At 39.7% G+C, this 20,529-nt stretch overlaps 16 non-coding genes across 16 annotated transcripts; all 16 read right to left on the reverse strand.

The window, feature by feature from the left end:
- Positions 1-3,647: 3,647 nt before the first annotated feature.
- On the reverse strand, positions 3,648-3,720 carry TRNAA-AGC (transfer RNA alanine (anticodon AGC)). The gene has a single exon. It is a non-coding gene; the product is annotated as a tRNA-Ala (tRNA).
- A 1,404-nt stretch (positions 3,721-5,124) lies between these two features.
- On the reverse strand, positions 5,125-5,197 carry TRNAK-CUU (transfer RNA lysine (anticodon CUU)). Its single transcript has one exon. It is a non-coding gene; the product is annotated as a tRNA-Lys (tRNA).
- A 149-nt stretch (positions 5,198-5,346) lies between these two features.
- Positions 5,347-5,419, reverse strand: TRNAK-CUU (transfer RNA lysine (anticodon CUU)). The gene has a single exon. It is a non-coding gene; the product is annotated as a tRNA-Lys (tRNA).
- A 353-nt stretch (positions 5,420-5,772) lies between these two features.
- TRNAA-AGC (transfer RNA alanine (anticodon AGC)) lies at positions 5,773-5,845 on the reverse strand. The gene has a single exon. It is a non-coding gene; the product is annotated as a tRNA-Ala (tRNA).
- Positions 5,846-6,187: 342 nt separating this feature from the next.
- On the reverse strand, positions 6,188-6,260 carry TRNAK-CUU (transfer RNA lysine (anticodon CUU)). Its single transcript has one exon. It is a non-coding gene; the product is annotated as a tRNA-Lys (tRNA).
- A 149-nt stretch (positions 6,261-6,409) lies between these two features.
- Positions 6,410-6,482, reverse strand: TRNAK-CUU (transfer RNA lysine (anticodon CUU)). Its single transcript has one exon. It is a non-coding gene; the product is annotated as a tRNA-Lys (tRNA).
- A 2,867-nt stretch (positions 6,483-9,349) lies between these two features.
- TRNAK-CUU (transfer RNA lysine (anticodon CUU)) lies at positions 9,350-9,422 on the reverse strand. Its single transcript has one exon. It is a non-coding gene; the product is annotated as a tRNA-Lys (tRNA).
- Positions 9,423-9,995: 573 nt separating this feature from the next.
- On the reverse strand, positions 9,996-10,068 carry TRNAA-AGC (transfer RNA alanine (anticodon AGC)). The gene has a single exon. It is a non-coding gene; the product is annotated as a tRNA-Ala (tRNA).
- A 3,113-nt stretch (positions 10,069-13,181) lies between these two features.
- Positions 13,182-13,254, reverse strand: TRNAA-AGC (transfer RNA alanine (anticodon AGC)). Its single transcript has one exon. It is a non-coding gene; the product is annotated as a tRNA-Ala (tRNA).
- A 564-nt stretch (positions 13,255-13,818) lies between these two features.
- On the reverse strand, positions 13,819-13,891 carry TRNAK-CUU (transfer RNA lysine (anticodon CUU)). The gene has a single exon. It is a non-coding gene; the product is annotated as a tRNA-Lys (tRNA).
- A 352-nt stretch (positions 13,892-14,243) lies between these two features.
- Positions 14,244-14,316, reverse strand: TRNAA-AGC (transfer RNA alanine (anticodon AGC)). The gene has a single exon. It is a non-coding gene; the product is annotated as a tRNA-Ala (tRNA).
- A 977-nt stretch (positions 14,317-15,293) lies between these two features.
- On the reverse strand, positions 15,294-15,366 carry TRNAA-AGC (transfer RNA alanine (anticodon AGC)). Its single transcript has one exon. It is a non-coding gene; the product is annotated as a tRNA-Ala (tRNA).
- A 564-nt stretch (positions 15,367-15,930) lies between these two features.
- On the reverse strand, positions 15,931-16,003 carry TRNAK-CUU (transfer RNA lysine (anticodon CUU)). The gene has a single exon. It is a non-coding gene; the product is annotated as a tRNA-Lys (tRNA).
- Positions 16,004-17,831: 1,828 nt separating this feature from the next.
- TRNAK-CUU (transfer RNA lysine (anticodon CUU)) lies at positions 17,832-17,904 on the reverse strand. The gene has a single exon. It is a non-coding gene; the product is annotated as a tRNA-Lys (tRNA).
- Positions 17,905-18,892: 988 nt separating this feature from the next.
- On the reverse strand, positions 18,893-18,965 carry TRNAK-CUU (transfer RNA lysine (anticodon CUU)). The gene has a single exon. It is a non-coding gene; the product is annotated as a tRNA-Lys (tRNA).
- A 1,315-nt stretch (positions 18,966-20,280) lies between these two features.
- On the reverse strand, positions 20,281-20,353 carry TRNAA-AGC (transfer RNA alanine (anticodon AGC)). The gene has a single exon. It is a non-coding gene; the product is annotated as a tRNA-Ala (tRNA).
- Positions 20,354-20,529: the final 176 nt, after the last annotated feature.

Below are 20,529 nucleotides of genomic sequence, written 5' to 3' on the forward strand. Positions count from 1 at the left end.
CAAGATTAATCTCCATATTATGAGAGTCAATGCAATATTCAGGCAAAAATTACTTGTTTTCGCCCAACGTGGGGCTCGAACCCACGACCCTGAGATTAAGAGTCTCATGCTCTACCGACTGAGCTAGCCAGGCTCCCTCCTTAAGACAGTATGCAGACCAATCCCTTTTTGTGAAGAAAATCAAATCCTGGATATTCCTCTACTCTTGTTTTGCAAGGAAGCCAGATTTATACATCCTTCAGAGGACAGAGTGTCAAAAAAAATAAGAGAAAATGAAAACGGAAGTTGTGAGAACTTCATTTTGAGATTGCATAAGAATTCAAATTCCTCTCACATGCTAAAGAATACCTGAACCCTTTTGATTAAACCACTTTAGTTGTTATAATGAGACCATATTTTAAAGCCATCTGTGATTTTTCTGTTCTTACTCTGCAATGACCTTGGCAATGACAAGTTAAAAATAAAATGTATGCAAATTTTATAATGGAGAATGCGGGCATTGATCCCGCTACCTCTCGCATGCTAAGCGAGCGCTCTACCATTTGAGCTAATTCCCCTGTGTGTTTAATCTGCATAACATGAAAAAAGTAACCTTACTGCCTTCCACACTTTATTTGAAGTCCAATTGCCCATAACAGTGTTAAGTTCACTCCTAACTTATGCCTTACCTCCACTTATGGGATGTTTTACAGTTCAGGTTGGCCTGTTTACTACTCGAATATGAGTGATATTGCGGTGTGTTCATCTAGACTCATACCCTAGCTAATCTTGAAGCTAAATTTCCCACCAATGAGAAACCAAGGGAGATACCATTTTTGATAGTTATTGCATGTCTAATGCAAGAATAATCACAAGATTATGAGAGTCCAGCAAAAATTACTCATTTTCGCCCAACGTGGGGCTCGAACCCACGACCCTGAGATTAAGAGTCTCATGCTCTACCGACTGAGCTAGCCGGGTTCCCACTTCAAGATGGTATGCAGACTAATTATTTTTTATGAAGGAAATCCATTCCTGGACAATTTTTGGGAGTTATTGCAGGTCTAATGCAAGATTAAGCTCCATATTATGAGAGTCAATGCAATATTCAGGCAAAAATTACTCGTTTTCGCCAAACGTGTGGCTCGAACCCTCGACCCTGAGATTAAGAGTCTCATGCTCTACCGACTGAGCTAGCCGGGTTCCCTCCTTAAGAAAGTATGCAGACCAATCCCTTTTTGTGAAGAAAATCAAATCCTGGATATTCCTCTACTCTTGTATTGCAAGGAAAGCCAGATTTATACATCCTTCAGAGGACAGAGTGTAAAAAAAAATAAGAGAAAATGAAAATGGAAGTTGTGAGAACTTCATTTTGAGATTGCATAAGAATTCAAATTCCTCTCACATGCTAAAGAATACCTGAACCCTTTTGATTAAACCACTTTAGTTGTTATAATGAGACCATATTTGAAAGCCATCTGTGATTTTTCTGTTCTTACTCTGCAATGACCTTGGCAATGACAAGTTAAAAATAAAATGTATGCAAATTTTATAATGGAGAATGCGGGCATTGATCCCGCTACCTCTCGCATGCTAAGCGAGCGCTCTACCATTTGAGCTAATTCCCCTGTGTGTTTAATCTGCATAACATGAAAAAAGTAACCTTTCTGCCTTCCACACTTTATTTGAAGTCCAATTGCCCATAACAGTGTTAAGTTCACTCCTAACTTATGCCTTACCTCCACTTATGGGATGTTTTACAGTTCAGGTTGGCCTGTTTACTACTCGAATATGAGTGATATTGCGGTGTGTTCATCTAGACTCATACCCTAGCTAATCTTGAAGCTAAATTTCCCACCAATGAGAAACCAAGGGAGATACCATTTTTGATAGTTATTGCATGTCTAATGCAAGAATAATCACAAGATTATGAGAGTCCAGCAAAAATTACTCTTTTTCGCCCAACGTGGGGCTCGAACCCACGACCCTGAGATTAAGGGTCTCATGCTCTACCGACTGAGCTAGCCAGGCTCCCACTTCAAGATGGTATGCAGACTAATCATTTTTTATGAAGGAAATCCATTCCTGGACAATTTTTGGGAGTTATTGCAGGTCTAATGCAAGATTGATCTCCATATTATGAGAGTCAATGCAATATTCAGGCAAAAATTACTCGTTTTCGCCCAACGTGGGGCTCGAACCCACGACCCTGGGATTAAGAGTCTCATGCTCTACCGACTGAGCTAGCCGGGCTCCCTCCATAAGACAGTATGCAGACCAATCCCTTTTTGTGAAGAAAATCAAATCCTGGATATTCCTCTACTCTTGTATTGCAAGGAAAGCCAGATTTATACATCCTTCAGAGGACAGAGTGTAAAAAAAAATAAGAGAAAATGAAAATGGAAGTTGTGAGAACTTCATTTTGAGATTGCATAAGAATTCAAATTCCTCTCACATGCTAAAGAATACCTGAACCCTTTTGATTAAACCACTTTAGTTGTTATAATGAGACCATATTTGAAAGCCATCTGTGATTTTTCTGTTCTTACTCTGCAATGACCTTGGCAATGACAAGTTAAAACTAAAATGTATGCAAATTTTATAATGGAGAATGCGGGCATCGATCCTGCTACCTCTCGCATGCTAAGCGAGCGCTCTACCATTTGAGCTAATTCCCCTGTGTGTTTAATCTGCATAACATGAAAAAAGTAACCTTACTGCCTTCCACACTTTATTTGAAGTCCAATTGCCCATAACAGTGTTAAGTTCACTCCTAACTTATGCCTTACCTCCACTTATGGGATGTTTTACAGTTCAGGTTGGCCTGTTTACTACTCGAATATGAGTGATATTGCGGTGTGTTCATCTAGACTCATACCCTAGCTAATCTTGAAGTTAAATTTCCCACCAATGAGAAACCAAGGGAGATACCATTTCTGATAGTTATTGCATGTCTAATGCAAGAATATTCACCAGATTATGAGAGTCAATGCAATAATCCAGCAAAAATTACTCGTTTTTGCCCAACGTGGGGCTCGAACCCACGACCCTGGGATTAAGAGTCTCATGCTCTACCGACTGAGCTAGCCGGGCTCCCACTTCAAGATGGTATGCAGACTAATCATTTTTTAATGAAGGAAATCCATTCCTGGACAATTTTTGGGAGTTATTGCAGGTCTAATGCAAGATTAATCTCCATATTATGAGAGTCAATGCAATATTCAGGCAAAAATTACTCGTTTTCGCCCAACGTGGGGCTTGAACCCACAACCCTGAGATTAAGAGTCTCATGCTCTACCGACTGAGCTAGCCGGGCTCCCTCCTTAAGACAGTATGCAGACCAATCCCTTTTTGTGAAGAAAATCAAATCCTGGATATTCCTCTACTCTTGTTTTGCAAGGAAAGCCAGATTTATACATCCTTCAGAGGACAGAGTGTCAAAAAATATAAGAGAAAATGAAAACGGAAGTTGTGAGAACTTCATTTTGAGATTGCATAAGAATTCAAATTCCTCTCACATGCTAAAGAATACCTGAACCCTTTTGATTAAACCACTTTAGTTGTTATAATGAGACCATATTTGAAAGCCATCTGTGATTTTTCCGTTCTTACTCTGCAATGACCTTGGCAATGACAAGTTAAAAATAAAATGTATGCAAATTTTATAATGGAGAATGCGGGCATCGATCCCGCTACCTCTCGCATGCTAAGCGAGCGCTCTACCATTTGAGCTAATTCCCCTGTGTGTTTAATCTGCATAACATGAAAAAAGTAACCTTACTGCCTTCCACACTTTATTTGAAGTCCAATTGCCCATAACAGTGTTAAGTTCACTCCTAACGTATGCCTTACCTCCACTTATGGGATGTTTTACAGTTCAGGTTGGCCTGTTTACTACTCGAATATGAGTGATATTGCGGTGTGTTCATCTAGACTCATACCCTAGCTAATCTTGAAGTTAAATTTCCCACCAATGAGAAACCAAGGGAGATACCATTTCTGATAGTTATTGCATGTCTAATGCAAGAATATTCACCAGATTATGAGAGTCAATGCAATAATCCAGCAAAAATTACTCATTTTCGCCCAACGTGGGGCTCGAACCCACGACCCTGAGATTAAGAGTCTCATGCTCTACTGACTGAGCTAGCCGGGCTCCCACTTCAAGATGGTATGCAGACTAATCATTTTTTATGAAGGAAATCCATTCCTGGACAATTTTTGGGAGTTATTGCAGGTCTAATGCAAGATTAATCTCCATATTATGAGAGTCAATGCAATATTCAGGCAAAAATTACTCGTTTTCGCCCAACGTGGGGCTCAACCCACGACCCTGGGATTAAGAGTCTCATGCTCTACCGACTGAGCTAGCCGGGCTCCCTCCTTAAGACAGTATGCAGACCAATCCCTTTTTGTGAAGAAAATCAAATCCTGGATATTCCTCTACTCTTGTTTTGCAAGGAAAGCCAGATTTATACATCCTTCAGAGGACAGAGTGTCAAAAAATATAAGAGAAAATGAAAACGGAAGTTGTGAGAACTTCATTTTGAGATTGCATAAGAATTCAAATTCCTCTCACATGCTAAAGAATACCTGAACCCTTTTGATTAAACCACTTTAGTTGTTATAATGAGACCATATTTGAAAGCCATCTGTGATTTTTCTGTTCTTACTCTGCAATGACCTTGGCAATGACAAGTTAAAAAGTAAAATGTATGCAAATTTTATAATGGAGAATGCGGGCATCGATCCCGCTACCTCTCGCATGCTAAGCAAGCGCTCTACCATTTGAGCTAACTCCCCTGTGTGTTTAATCCGCATAACATGAAAAAAGTAACCTTACTGCCTTCCACACTTTATTTGAAGTCCAATTGCCCATAACAGTGTTAAGTTCACTCCTAACCTATGCCTTACCTCCACTTATGGGATGTTTTACAGTTCAGGTTGGCCTGTTCACTACTCGAATATGAGTGATATTGCGGTGTGTTCATCTAGACTCATACCCTAGCTAATCTTGAAGTTAAATTTCCCACCAATGAGAAACCAAGGGAGATACCATTTCTGATAGTTATTGCATGTCTAATGCAAGAATATTCACCAGATTATGAGAGTCAATGCAATAATCCAGCAAAAATTACTCATTTTCGCCCAACGTGGGGCTCGAACCCACGACCCTGAGATTAAGAGTCTCATGCTCTACCGACTGAGCTAGCCGGGCTCCCACTTCAAGATGGTATGCAGACTAATCATTTTTTATGAAGGAAATCCATTCCTGGACAATTTTTGGGAGTTATTGCAGGTCTAATGCAAGATTAATCTCCATATTATGAGAGTCAATGCAATATTCAGGCAAAAATTACTCGTTTTCGCCCAACGTGGGGCTCGAACCCACGACCCTGAGATTAAGAGTCTCATGCTCTACCGACTGAGCTAGCCGGGCTCCCTCCTTAAGACAGTATGCAGACCAATCCCTTTTTGTGAAGAAAATCAAATCCTGGATATTCCTCTACTCTTGTTTTGCAAGGAAAGCCAGATTTATACATCCTTCAGAGGACAGAGTGTCAAAAAAAATAAGAGAAAATGAAAACGGAAGTTGTGAGAACTTCATTTTGAGATTGCATAAGAATTCAAATTCCTCTCACATGCTAAAGAATACCTGAACCCTTTTGATTAAACCACTTTAGTTGTTATAATGAGACCATATTTGAAAGCCATCTGTGATTTTTCTGTTCTTACTCTGCAATGACCTTGGCAATGACAAGTTAAAAAGTAAAATGTATGCAAATTTTATAATGGAGAATGCGGGCATCGATCCCGCTACCTCTCGCATGCTAAGCGAGCGCTCTACCATTTGAGCTAACTCCCCTGTGTGTTTAATCTGCATAACATGAAAAAAGTAACCTTACTGCCTTCCACACTTTATTTGAAGTCCAATTGCCCATAACAGTGTTAAGTTCACTCCTAACCTATGCCTTACCTCCACTTATGGGATGTTTTACAGTTCAGGTTGGCCTGTTTACTACTCGAATATGAGTGATATTGCGGTGTGTTCATCTAGACTCATACCCTAGCTAATCTTGAAGTTAAATTTCCCACCAATGAGAAACCAAGGGAGATACCATTTCTGATAGTTATTGCATGTCTAATGCAAGAATATTCACCAGATTATGAGAGTCAATGCAATAATACAGCAAAAATTACTCATTTTCGCCCAACGTGGGGCTCGAACCCACGACCCTGAGATTAAGAGTCTCATGCTCTACCGACTGAGCTAGCCGGGCTCCCACTTCAAGATGGTATGCAGACTAATCATTTTTTATGAAGGAAATCCATTCCTGGACAATTTTTGGGAGTTATTGCAGGTCTAATGCAAGATTAATCTCCATATTATGAGAGTCAATGCAATATTCAGGCAAAAATTACTCGTTTTCGCCCAACGTGGGGCTCGAACCCACGACCCTGAGATTAAGAGTCTCATGCTCTACCGACTGAGCTAGCCGGGCTCCCTCCTTAAGACAGTATGCAGACCAATCCCTTTTTGTGAAGAAAATCAAATCCTGGATATTCCTCTACTCTTGTTTTGCAAGGAAAGCCAGATTTATACATCCTTCAGAGGACAGAGTGTCAAAAAAAATAAGAGAAAATGAAAACGGAAGTTGTGAGAACTTCATTTTGAGATTGCATAAGAATTCAAATTCCTCTCACATGCTAAAGAATACCTGAACCCTTTTGATTAAACCACTTTAGTTGTTATAATGAGACCATATTTGAAAGCCATCTGTGATTTTTCTGTTCTTACTCTGCAATGACCTTGGCAATGACAAGTTAAAAATAAAATGCATGCAAATTTTATAATGGAGAATGCAGGCATCGATCCCACTACCTCTCGCATGCTAAACGAGCGCTCTACCATTTGAGCTAATTCCCCTGTGTGTTTAATCTGCATAACATGAAAAAAGTAACCTCACTGCCTTCCACACTTTATTTGAAGTCCAATTGCCCATAACAGTGTTCAGTTCACTCCTAACTTATGCCTTACCTCCACTTATGGGATGTTTTACAGTTCAGGTTGGCCTGTTTACTACTCGAATATGAGTGATATTGTGGTGTGTTCATCTAGACTCATACCCTACCTAATCTTGAAGTTAAATTTCCCACCAATGAGAAACCAAGGGAGATACCATTTTTGATAGTTATTGCATGTCTAATGCAAGAATAATCACAAGATTATGAGAGTCCAGCAAAAATGACTCATTTTCGCCCAACGTGGGGCTCGAACCCACGACCCTGAGATTAAGAGTCTCTTGCTCTACCGACTGAGCTAGCCGGGCTCCCACTTCAAGATGGTATGCAGACTAATTATTTTTTATGAAGGAAATCCATTCCTGGACAATTTTTGGGAGTTATTGCAGGTCTAATGCAAGATTAATCTCCATATTATGAGAGTCAATGCAATATTCAGGCAAAAATTACTCTTTTTCACCCAACTTGGGGCTCAAACCCACGACCCTGAGATTAAGAGTCTCATGCTTTACCGACTGAGCTAGCCGGGCTCCCTCCTTAAGACAGTATGCAGACCAATCCCTTTTTGTGAAGAAAATCAAATCCTGGATATTACTCTACTCTTGTTTTGCAAGGAAAGCCAGATTTATACATCCTTCAGAGGACAGAGTGTCAAAAAAATAAAGAGAAAATGAAAATGGAAGTTGTGAGAACTTCATTTTGAGATTGCATAGGAATTCAAATTCCTCTCACATGCTAAAGAATACCTGAACCCTTTTGATTAAACCACTTTAGTTGTTATAATGAGACCATATTTGAAAGCCATCTGTGATTTTTCTGTTCTTACTCTGCAATGACCTTGGCAATGACAAGTTAAAAATAAAATGTATGCAAATTTTATAATGGAGAATGTGGGCATCGATCCCGCTACCTCTTGCATGCTAAGCGAGCGCTCTACCATTTGAGCTAATTCCCCTGAGTGTTTAATCTGCATAACATGAAAAACGTAACCTTACTGCCTTCCACACTTTATTTGAAGTCCAATTGCCCATAACAGTGTTAAGTTCACTCCTAACTTATGCCTTACCTCCACTTATGGGATGTTTTACAGTTCAGGTTGGCCTGTTTACTACTCGAATATGAGTGATATTGCGGTGTGTTCATCTAGACTCATACCCTAGCTAATCTTGAAGTTAAATTTCCCACCAATGAGAAACCAAGGGAGATACCATTTCTGATAGTTATTGCATGTCTAATGCAAGAATATTCACCAGAATATGAGAGTCAATGCAATAATCCAGCAAAAATTACTCATTTTCGCCCAACGTGGGGCTCGAACCCACGACCCTGAGATTAAGGGTCTCATGCTCTACAGACTGAGCTAGCCAGGCTCCCACTTCAAGATGGTATGCAGACTAATCATTTTTTATGAAGGAAATCCATTCCTGGACAATTTTTGGGAGTTATTGCAGGTCTAATGCAAGATTAATCTCCATATTATGAGAGTCAATGCAATATTCGGGCAAAAATTACTCTTTTTCGCCCAACTTGGGGCTCGAACCCACGACCCTGAGATTAAGAGTCTCATGCTCTACCGACTGAGCTAGCCGGGCTCCCTCCTTAAGACAGTATGCAGACCAATCCCTTTTTGTGAAGAAAATCAAATCCTGGATATTACTCTACTCTTGTTTTGCAAGGAAAGCCAGATTTATACATCCTTCAGAGGACAGAGTGTCAAAAAAATAAAGAGAAAATGAAAATGGAAGTTGTGAGAACTTCATTTTGAGATTGCATAGGAATTCAAATTCCTCTCACATGCTAAAGAATACCTGAACCCTTTTGATTAAACCACTTTAGTTGTTATAATGAGACCATATTTGAAAGCCATCTGTGATTTTTCTGTTCTTACTCTGCAATGACATTGGCAATGACAAGTTAAAAATAAAATGTATGCAAATTTTATAATGGAGAATGCGGGCATCGACCCCGCTACCTCTCGCATGCTAAGCGAGCGCTCTACCATTTGAGCTAATTCCCCTGTGTGTTTAATCTGCATAACATGAAAAAAGTAACCTTACTGCCTTCCACACTTTATTTGAAGTCCAATTGCCCATAACAGTGTTCAGTTCACTCCTAACTTATGCCTTACCTCCACTTATGTGATGTTTTACAGTTCAGGTTGGCCTGTTTACTACTCGAATATGAGTGATATTGTGGTGTGTTCATCTAGACTCATACCCTACCTAATCTTGAAGTTAAATTTCCCACCAATGAGAAACCAAGGGAGATACCATTTTTGATAGTTATTGCATGTCTAATGCAAGAATAATCACAAGATTATGAGAGTCCAGCAAAAATTACTCATTTTCGCCCAACGTGGGGCTCGAACCCACGACCCTGAGATTAAGAGTCTCATGCTCTACCGACTGAGCTAGCCGGGCTCCCACTTCAAGATGGTATGCAGACTAATTATTTTTTATGAAGGAAATCCATTCCTGGACAATTTTTGGGAGTTATTGCAGGTCTATTGCAAGATTAATCTCCATATTATGAGAGTCAATGCAATATTCAGGCAAAAATTAATCTTTTTCGCCCAACTTGGGGCTCGAACCCACGACCCTGAGATTAAGAGTCTCATGCTCTACCGACTGAGCTAGCCGGGCTCCCTCCTTAAGACAGTATGCAGACCAATCCCTTTTTGTGATAAAATCCAATCCTGGATATTCCTCTACTCTTGTTTTGCAAGGAAAGCCAGATTTATACATCCTTCAGAGGACAGAGTGTCAAAAAAAATAAGAGAAAATGAAAATGGAAGTTGTGAGAACTTCATTTTGAGATTGCATAAGAATTCAAATTCCTCTCACATGCTAAAGAATACCTGAACCCTTTTGATTAAACCACTTTAGTTGTTATAATGAGACCATATTTGAAAGCCATCTGTGATTTTTCTGTTCTTACTCTGCAATGACCTTGGCAATGACAAGTTAAAAATAAAATGTGTGCAAATTTTATAATGGAGAATGCGGGCATCGATCCCGCTACCTCTCGCATGCTAAGCGAGCGCTCTACCATTTGAGCTAATTCCCCTGTGTGTTTAATCTGCATAACATGAAAAAACTAACCTTACTGCCTTCCACACTTTATTTGAAGTCCAATTGCCCATAACAGTGTTAAGTTCACTCCTAACTTATGCCTTACCTCCACTTATGGGATGTTTTACAGTTCAGGTTGGCCTGTTTACTACTCGAATATGAGTGATATTACGGTGTGTTCATCTAGAATCATACCCTAGCTAATCTTGAAGCTAAATTTCCCACCAATGAGAAACCAAGGGAGATACCATTTCTGATAGTTATTGCATGTCTAATGCAAGAATATTCACCAGATTATGAGAGTCAATGCAATAATCCAGCAAAAATTACTCATTTTCGCCCAACGTGGGGCTCGAACCCACGACCCTGAGATTAAGGGTCTCATGCTCTACCGACTGAGCTAGCCGGGCTCCCACTTCAAGATGGTATGCAGACTAATCATTTTTTATGAAGGAAATCCATTCCTGGACAATTTTTGGGAGTTATTGCAGGTCTAATGCAAGATTAATCTCCATATTATGAGAGTCAATGCAATATTCAGGCAAAAATTACTCGTTTTCGCCCAACGTGGGGCTCGAACCCACGACCCTGAGATTAAGAGTCTCATGCTCGACCGACTGAGCTAGCCGGGCTCCCTCCTTAAGACAGTATGCAGACCAATCCCTTTTTGTGAAGAAGATCAAATCCTGGATATTCCTCTACTCTTGTTTTGCAAGGAAAGCCAGATTTATACATCCTTCAGAGGACAGAGTGTCAAAAAAAATAAGAGAAAATGGAAATGGAAGTTGTGAGAACTTCATTTTGAGATTGCATAAGAATTCAAATTCCTCTCACATGCTAAAGAATACCTGAACCCTTTTGATTAAACCACTTTAGTTGTTATAATGAGACCATATTTGACAGCCATCTGTGATTTTTCTGTTCTTACTCTGCAATGACCTTGGCAATGACAAGTTAAAAATAAAATGTATGCAAATTTTATAATGGAGAATGTGGGCATCGATCCCGCTACCTCTCGCATGCTAAGCGAGCGCTCTACCATTTGAGCTAATTCCCCTGTGTGTTTAATCTGCATAACATGAAAAAAGTAACCTTACTGCCTTCCACACTTTATTTGAAGTCCAATTGCCCATAACAGTGTTAAGTTCACTCCTAACTTATGCCTTACCTCCACTTATGGGATGTTTTACAGTTCAGGTTGGCCTGTTTACTACTCGAATATGAGTGATATTGCGGTGTGTTCATCTAGACTCATACCCTAGCTAATCTTGAAGTTAAATTTCCCACCAATGAGAAACCAAGGGAGATACTATTTCTGATAGTTATTGCATGTCTAATGCAAGAATATTCACCAGATTATGAGAGTCAATGCAATAATCCAGCAAAAATTACTCATTTTCGCCCAACGTGGGGCTCGAACCCACGACCCTGAGATTAAGGGTCTCATGCTCTACCGACTGAGCTAGCCAGGCTCCCACTTCAAGATGGTATGCAGACTAATCATTTTTTACGAAGGAAATCCATTCCTGGACAATTTTTGGGAGTTATAGCAGGTCTAATGCAAGATTAATCTCCATATTATGAGAGTCAATGCAATATTCAGGCAAAAATTACTCTTTTTCGCCCAACTTGGGGCACGAACCCACGACCCTGAGATTAAGAGTCTCATGCTCTACCGACTGAGCTAGCCGGGCTCCCTCCTTAAGACAGTATGCAGACCAATCCCTTTTTGTGAAGAAAATCAAATCCTGGATATTCCTCTACTCTTGTTTTGCAAGGAAAGCCAGATTTATACATCCTTCAGATGACAGAGTGTCAAAAAAAATAAGAGAAAATGAAAATGGAAGTTGTGAGAACTTCATTTTGAGATTGCATAAGAATTCAAATTCCTCTCACATGCTAAAGAATACCTGAACCCTTTTGATTAAACCACTTTAGTTGTTATAATGAGACCATATTTGAAAGCCATCTGTGATTTTTCTGTTCTTACTCTGCAATGACCTTGGCAATGACAAGTTAAAAATAAAATGTATGCAAATTTTATAATGGAGAATGCGGGCATCGATCCCGTAACCTCTCGCATGCTAAGCGAGCGCTCTACCATTTGAGCTAATTCCCCTGTGTGTTTAATCTGCATAACATGAAAAAACTAACCTTACTGCCTTCCACACTTTATTTGAAGTCCAATTGCCCATAACAGTGTTAAGTTCACTCCTAACTTATGCCTTACCTCCACTTATGGGATGTTTTACAGTTCAGGTTGGCCTGTTTACTACTCGAATATGAGTGATATTGCGGTGTGTTCATCTAGACTCATACCCTAGCTAATCTTGAAGCTAAATTTCCCACCAATGAGAAACCAAGGGAGATACCATTTCTGATAGTTATTGCATGTCTAATGCAAGAATATTCACCAGATTATGAGAGTCAATGCAATAATCCAGCAAAAATGACTCTTTTTCGCCCAACGTGGGGCTCGAACCCACGACCCTGAGATTAAGGGTCTCATGCTCTACCGACTGAGCTAGCCAGGCTCCCACTTCAAGATGGTACGCAGACTAATCATTTTATATGAAGGAAATCCATTCCTGGACAATTTTTGGGAGTTATTGCAGGTCTAATGCAAGATTAATCTCCATATTATGAGAGTCAATGCAATATTCAGGCAAAAATTACTCGTTTTCGCCCAACGTGGGGCTTGAACCCACAACCCTGAGATTAAGAGTCTCATGCTCTACCGACTGAGCTAGCCGGGCTCCCTCCTTAAGACAGTATGCAGACCAATCCCTTTTTGTGAAGAAAATCAAATCCTGGATATTCCTCTACTCTTGTTTTGCAAGGAAAGCCAGATTTATACATCCTTCAGAGGACAGAGTGTCAAAAAATATAAGAGAAAATGAAAACGGAAGTTGTGAGAACTTCATTTTGAGATTGCATAAGAATTCAAATTCCTCTCACATGCTAAAGAATACCTGAACCCTTTTGATTAAACCACTTTAGTTGTTATAATGAGACCATATTTGAAAGCCATCTGTGATTTTTCTGTTCTTACTCTGCAATGACCTTGGCAATGACAAGTTAAAAATAAAATGTATGCAAATTTTATAATGGAGAATGCGGGCATCGATCCCGCTACCTCTCGCATGCTAAGCGAGCGCTCTACCATTTGAGCTAATTCCCCTGTGTGTTTAATCTGCATAACATGAAAAAACTAACCTTACTGCCTTCCACACTTTATTTGAAGTCCAATTGCCCATAACAGTGTTAAGTTCACTCCTAACTTATGCCTTACCTCCACTTATGGGATGTTTTACAGTTCAGGTTGGCCTGTTTACTACTCGAATATGAGTGATATTGCGGTGTGTTCATCTAGACTCATACCCTAGCTAATCTTGAAGCTAAATTTCCCACCAATGAGAAACCAAGGGAGATACCATTTCTGATAGTTATTGCATGTCTAATGCAAGAATATTCACCAGATTATGAGAGTCAATGCAATAATCCAGCAAAAATTACTCATTTTCGCCCAACGTGGGGCTCAAACCCACGACCCTGAGATTAAGGGTCTCATGCTCTACCGACTGAGCTAGCCAGGCTCCCACTTCAAGATGGTACGCAGACTAATCATTTTATATGAAGGAAATCCATTCCTGGACAATTTTTGGGAGTTATTGCAGGTCTAATGCAAGATTAATCTCCATATTATGAGAGTCAATGCAATATTCAGGCAAAAATTACTCGTTTTCGCCCAACGTGGGGCTCGAACCCACGACCCTGAGATTAAGAGTCTCATGCTCTACCGACTGAGCTAGCCGGGCTCCCTCCTTAAGACAGTATGCAGACCAATCCCTTTTTGTGAAGAAAATCAAATCCTGGATATTCCTCTACTCTTGTTTTGCAAGGAAAGCCAGATTTATACATCCTTTAGAGGACAGAGTGTCAAAAAAAATAAGAGAAAATGAAAACGGAAGTTGTGAGAACTTCATTTTGAGATTGCATAAGAATTCAAATTCCTCTCACATGCTAAAGAATACCTGAACCCTTTTGATTAAACCACTTTAGTTGTTATAATGAGACCATATTTGAAAGCCATCTGTGATTTTTCTGTTCTTACTCTGCAATGACCTTGGCAATGACAAGTTAAAAATAAAATGTATGCAAATTTTATAATGGAGAATGCGGGCATCGATCCCGCTACCTCTCGCATGCTAAGCGAGCGCTCTACCATTTGAGCTAATTCCCCTGTGTGTTTTATCTGCATAACATGAAAAAAGTAACCTTACTGCCTTCCACACTTTATTTGAAGTCCAATTGCCCATAACAGTGTTCAGTTCACTCCTAACTTATGCCTTACCTCCACTTATGTGATGTTTTACAGTTCAGGTTGGCCTGTTTACTACTCGAATATGAGTGATATTGTGGTGTGTTCATCTAGACTAATACCCTACCTAATCTTGAAGTTAAATTTCCCACCAATGAGAAACCAAGGGAGATACCATTTTTGATAGTTATTGCATGTCTAATGCAAGAATAATCACAAGATTATGAGAGTCCAGCAAAAATTACTCATTTTCGCCCAACGTGGGGCTCAAACCCACGACCCTGAGATTAAGGGTCTCATGCTCTACCGACTGAGCTAGCCAGGCTCCCACTTCAAGATGGTATGCAGACTAATTATTTTTTATGAAGGAAATCCATTCCTGGACAATTTTTGGGAGTTATTGCAGGTCTATTGCAAGATTAATCTCCATATTATGAGAGTCAATGCAATATTCAGGCAAAAATTACTCTTTTTCGCCCAACTTGGGGCTCGAACCCACGACCCTGAGATTAAGAGTCTCATGCTCTACCGACTGAGCTAGCCGGGCTCCCTCCTTAAGACAGTATGCAGACCAATCCCTTTTTGTGAAGAAAATCAAATCCTGGATATTCCTCTACTCTTGTTTTGCAAGGAAAGCCAGATTTATACATCCTTCAGAGGACAGAGTGTCAAAAAAAATAAGAGAAAATGAAAATGGAAGTTGTGAGAACTTCATTTTGAGATTGCATAAGAATTCAAATTCCTCTCACATGCTAAAGAATACCTGAACCCTTTTGATTAAACCACTTTAGTTGTTATAATGAGACCATATTTGAAAGCCATCTGTGATTTTTCTGTTCTTACTCTGCAATGACCTTGGCAATGACAAGTTAAAAATAAAATGTATGCAAATTTTATAATGGAGAATGCGGGCATCGATCCCGCTACCTCTCGCATGCTAAGCGAGCGCTCTACCATTTGAGCTAATTCCCCTGTGTGTTTAATCTGCATAACATGAAAAAACTAACCTTACTGCCTTCCACACTTTATTTGAAGTCCAATTGCCCATAACAGTGTTAAGTTCACTCCTAACTTATGCCTTACCTCCACTTATGGGATGTTTTACAGTTCAGGTTGGCCTGTTTACTACTCGAATATGAGTGATATTGCGGTGTGTTCATCTAGACTCATACCCTAGCTAATCTTGAAGCTAAATTTCCCACCAATGAGAAACCAAGGGAGATACCATTTCTGATAGTTATTGCATGTCTAATGCAAGAATATTCACCAGATTATGAGAGTCAATGCAATAATCCAGCAAAAATTACTCATTTTCGCCCAACGTGGGGCTCGAACCCACGACCCTGAGATTAAGGGTCTCATGCTCTACCGACTGAGCTAGCCGGGCTCCCACTTCAAGATGGTATGCAGACTAATCATTTTTTATGAAGGAAATCCATTCCTGGACAATTTTTGGGAGTTATTGCAGGTCTAATGCAAGATTAATCTCCATATTATGAGAGTCAATGCAATATTCAGGCAAAAATTACTCGTTTTCGCCCAACGTGGGGCTCGAACCCACGACCCTGAGATTAAGAGTCTCATGCTCTACCGACTGAGCTAGCCGGGCTCCCTCATTAAGACAGTATGCAGACCAATCCCTTTTTGTGAAGAAAATCAAATCCTGGATATTCCTCTACTCTTGTTTTGCAAGGAAAGCCAGATTTATACATCCTTCAGAGGACAGAGTGTCAAAAAAAATAAGAGAAAATGAAAATGGAAGTTGTGAGAACTTCATTTTGAGATTGCATAAGAATTCAAATTCCTCTCACATGCTAAAGAATACCTGAACCCTTTTGATTAAACCACTTTAGTTGTTATAATGAGACCTATTTGAAAGCCATCTGTGATTTTTCTGTTCTTACTCTGCAATGACCTTGGCAATGACAAGTTAAAAATAAAATGTATGTAAATTTTATAATGGAGAATGTGGGCATCGATCCCGCTACCTCTCGCATGCTAAGCGAGCGCTCTACCATTTGAGCTTATTCCCCTGTGTGTTTAATCTGCATAACATGAAAAAAGTAACCTTACTGCCTTCCACACTTTATTTGAAGTCCAATTGCCCATAACAGTGTTAAGTTCACTCCTAATTTATGCCTTACCTCCACTTATGGGATGTTTTACAGTTCAGGTTGGCCTGTTTACTACTCGAATATGAGTGATATTGCGGTGTGTTCATCTAGACTCATACCCTAGCTAATCTTGAAGTTAAATTTCCCACCAATGAGAAACCAAGGGAGATACCATTTCTGATAGTTATTGCATGTCTAATGCAAGAATATTCACCAGATTATGAGAGTCAATGCAATAATCCAGCAAAAATTACTCATTTTCGCCCAACGTGGGGCTCGAACCCACGACCCTGAGATTAAGGGTCTCATGCTCTACCGACTGAGCTAGCCAGGCTCCCACTTCAAGATGGTATGCAGACTAATCATTTTTTATGAAGGAAATCCATTCCTGGACAATTTTTGGGAGTTATTGCAGGTCTAATGCAAGATTAATCTCCATATTATGAGAGTCAATACAATATTCCGGCAAAAATTACTTGTTTTCGCCCAACGTGGGGCTCGAACCCACGACCCTGAGATTAAGAGTTTCATGCTCTACCGACTGAGCTAGCCGGGTTCCCTCCTTAAGACAGTATGCAGACCAATCCCTTTTTGTGAAGAAAATCAAATCCTGGATATTCCTCTACTCTTGTTTTGCAAGGAAAGCCAGATTTATACATCCTTCAGAGGACAGAGTGTCAAAAAAAATAAGAGAAAATGAAAATTGAAGTTGTGAGAACTTCATTTTGAGATTGCATAAGAATTCAAATTCCTCTCACATGCTAAAGAATACCTGAACCCTTTTGATTAAACCACTTTAGTTGTTATAATGAGACCATATTTGAAAGCCATCTGTGATTTTTCTGTTCTTACTCTGCAATAACCTTGGCAATAACAAGTTAAAAATAAAATGTATGCAAATTTTATAATGGAGAATGCGGGCATCGATCCCGCTACCTCTCGTATGCTAAGCAAGCGCTCTACCATTTGAGCTAATTCCCCTGTGTGGTTAATCTGCATAACATGAAAAAAGTAACCTCACTGCCTTCCACACTTTATTTGAAGTCCAATTGCCCATAACAGTGTTCAGTTCACTCCTAACTTATGCCTTACCTCCACTTATGGGATGTTTTACAGTTCAGGTTGGCCTGTTTACTACTCGAAAATGAGTGATATTGTGGTGTGTTCATCTAGACTCATACCCTACCTAATCTTGAAGTTAAATTTCCCACCAATGAGAAACCAAGGGAGATACCATTTTTGATAGTTATTGCATGTCTAATGCAAGAATATTCACCAGATTATGAGAGTCAATGCAATAATCCAGCAAAAATTACTCATTTTCGCCCAACGTGGGGCTCGAACCCACGACCCTGAGATTAAGAGTCTCATGCTCTACCGACTGAGCTAGCCGGGCTACCACTTCAAGATGGTATGCAGACTAATCATTTTTTATGAAGGAAATCCATTCCTGGACAATTTGTGGGAGTTATTGCATGTCTAATGCAAGATTAATCTCCATATTATGAGAGTCAATGCAATATTCAGGCAAAAATTACTCGTTTTCACCAACCGTGTGGCTCGAACCCACGACCCTGAGATTAAGAGTCTCATGCTCTACCGACTGAGCTAGCCGGGTTCCCTCCTTAAGACAGTATGCAGACCAATCCCTTTTTGTGAAGAAAATCAAATCCTGGATATTCCTCTACTCTTGTTTTGAAGGAAAGCCAGATTTATACATCCTTCAGAGGACAGAGTGTCAAAAAAAATAAGAGATAATGAAAATGGAAGTTGTGAGAACTTCATTTTGAGATTGCATAAGAATTCAAATTCCTCTCACATGCTAAAGAATACCTGAACCCTTTTGATTAAACCACTTTAGTTGTTATAATGAGACCATATTTGAAAGCCATCTGTGATTTTTCTGTTCTTACTCTGCAATGACCTTGGCAATGACAAGTTAAAAATAAAATGTATGCAAATTTTATAATGGAGAATGCGGGCATCGATCCCGCTACCTCTCGCATGCTAAGCAAGCACTCTACCATTTGAGCTAATTCCCCTGTGTGTTTAATCTGCATAACATGAAAAAAGTAACCTTACTGCCTTCCACACTTTATTCGAAGTCCAATTGCCCATAACAGTGTTAAGTTCACTCCTAACTTATGCCTTACCTCCACTTATGGGATGTTTTACAGTTCAGGTTGGCCTGTTTACTACTCGAATATGAGTGATATTGCAGTGTGTTCATCTAGACTCATACACTAGCTAATCTTGAAGTTAAATTTCCCACTAATGAGAAACCAAGGGAGATACCATTTCTGATAGTTATTGCATGTCTAATGCAAGAATATTCACCAGATTATGAGAGTCAATGCAATAATCCAGCAAAAATTACTCATTTTCGCCCAACGTGGGGCTCGAACCCACGACCCTGAGATTAAGAGTCTCATGCTCTACCGACTGAGCTAGCCGGGCTCCCACTTCAAGATGGTATGCAGACTAATTATTTTTTATGAAGGTGATCCATTCCTGGACAATTTTTGGGAGTTATTGCAGGTCTAATGCAAGATTAATCTCCATATTATGAGAGTCAATGCAATATTCAGGCAAAAATTACTCTTTTTCGCCCAAATTGGGGCTCGAACCCACGACCCTGAGATTAAGAGTCTCATGCTCTACCGACTGAGCTAGCCGGGCTCCCTCCTTAAGACAGTATGCAGACCAATCCCTTTTTGTGAAGAAAATCAAATCCTGGATATTCCTCTACTCTTGTTTTGCAAGGAAAGCCAGATTTATACATCCTTCAGAGGACAGAGTGTCAAAAAAAATAAGAGAAAATGAAAATGGAAGTTGTGAGAACTTCATTTTGAGATTGCATAAGAATTCAAATTCCTCTCACATGCTAAAGAATACCTGAACCCTTTTGATTAAACCACTTTAGTTGTTATAATGAGACCATATTTGAAAGCCATCTGTGATTTTTCTGTTCTTACTCTGCAATGACCTTGGCAATGACAAGTTAAAAATAAAATGTATGCAAATTTTAATTTCGAGAATGCGGGCATCGACCCCGGTACCTCTCGCATGCTAAGCGAGTGCTCTACCATTTGAGCTAATTCCCCTGTGTGTTTAATCTGCATAACATGAAAAAAGTAACCTTACTGCCTTCCACACTTTATTTGAAGTCCAATTGCCCATAACAGTGTTAAGTTCACTCCTAACTTATGCCTTACCTCCACTTATGGGATGTTTTACAGTTCAGGTTGGCCTGTTTACTACTCGAATATGAGTGATATTGCGGTGTGTTCATCTAGACTCATACCCTAGCTAATCTTGAAGTTATATTTCCCACCAATGAGAAACCAAGGGAGATACCATTTCTGATAGTTATTGCATGTCTAATGCAAGAATATTCACCAGATTATGAGAGTCAATGCAATAATCCAGCAAAAATTACTCATCTTCGCCCAACGTGGGGCTCGAACCCACGACCCTGAGATTAAGAGTCTCATGTTTTGCAAGGAAAACCTGATTTATACATCCTTCAGAGGACAGAGTGTCAAAAAAAATAAGAGAAAATGAAAACGGAAGTTGTGAGAACTTCATTTTGAGATTGCATAAGAATTCAAATTCCTCTCACATGCTTAGGAATACCTGAACCCTTTTGATTAAACCACTTTAGTTGTTATAATGAGACCATATTTGAGAGCCATCTGTGATTTTTCTGTTCTTACTCTGCAATGACCTTGGCAATGACAAGTTAAAAATAAAATGTATGCAAATTTTATAATGGAGAATGCGGGCATCGATCCCGCTACCTCTCGCATGCTAAGCGAGCGCTCTACCATTTGAGCTAATTCCCCTGTGTGTTTAATCTGCATAACATGAAAAAAGTAACCTCACTGCCTTCCACAGTTTATTTGAAGTCCAATTGCCCATAACAGTGTTCAGTTCACTCCTAACTTATGCCTTACCTCCACTTATGGGATGTTTTACAGTTTAGGTTGGCCTGTTTACTACTCGAATATGAGTGATATTG

This window comes from Lissotriton vulgaris, chromosome 1_1 (assembly GCF_964263255.1).
Source record: "Lissotriton vulgaris chromosome 1_1, aLisVul1.2, whole genome shotgun sequence".
Taxonomy (NCBI): domain Eukaryota; kingdom Metazoa; phylum Chordata; class Amphibia; order Caudata; family Salamandridae; genus Lissotriton; species Lissotriton vulgaris.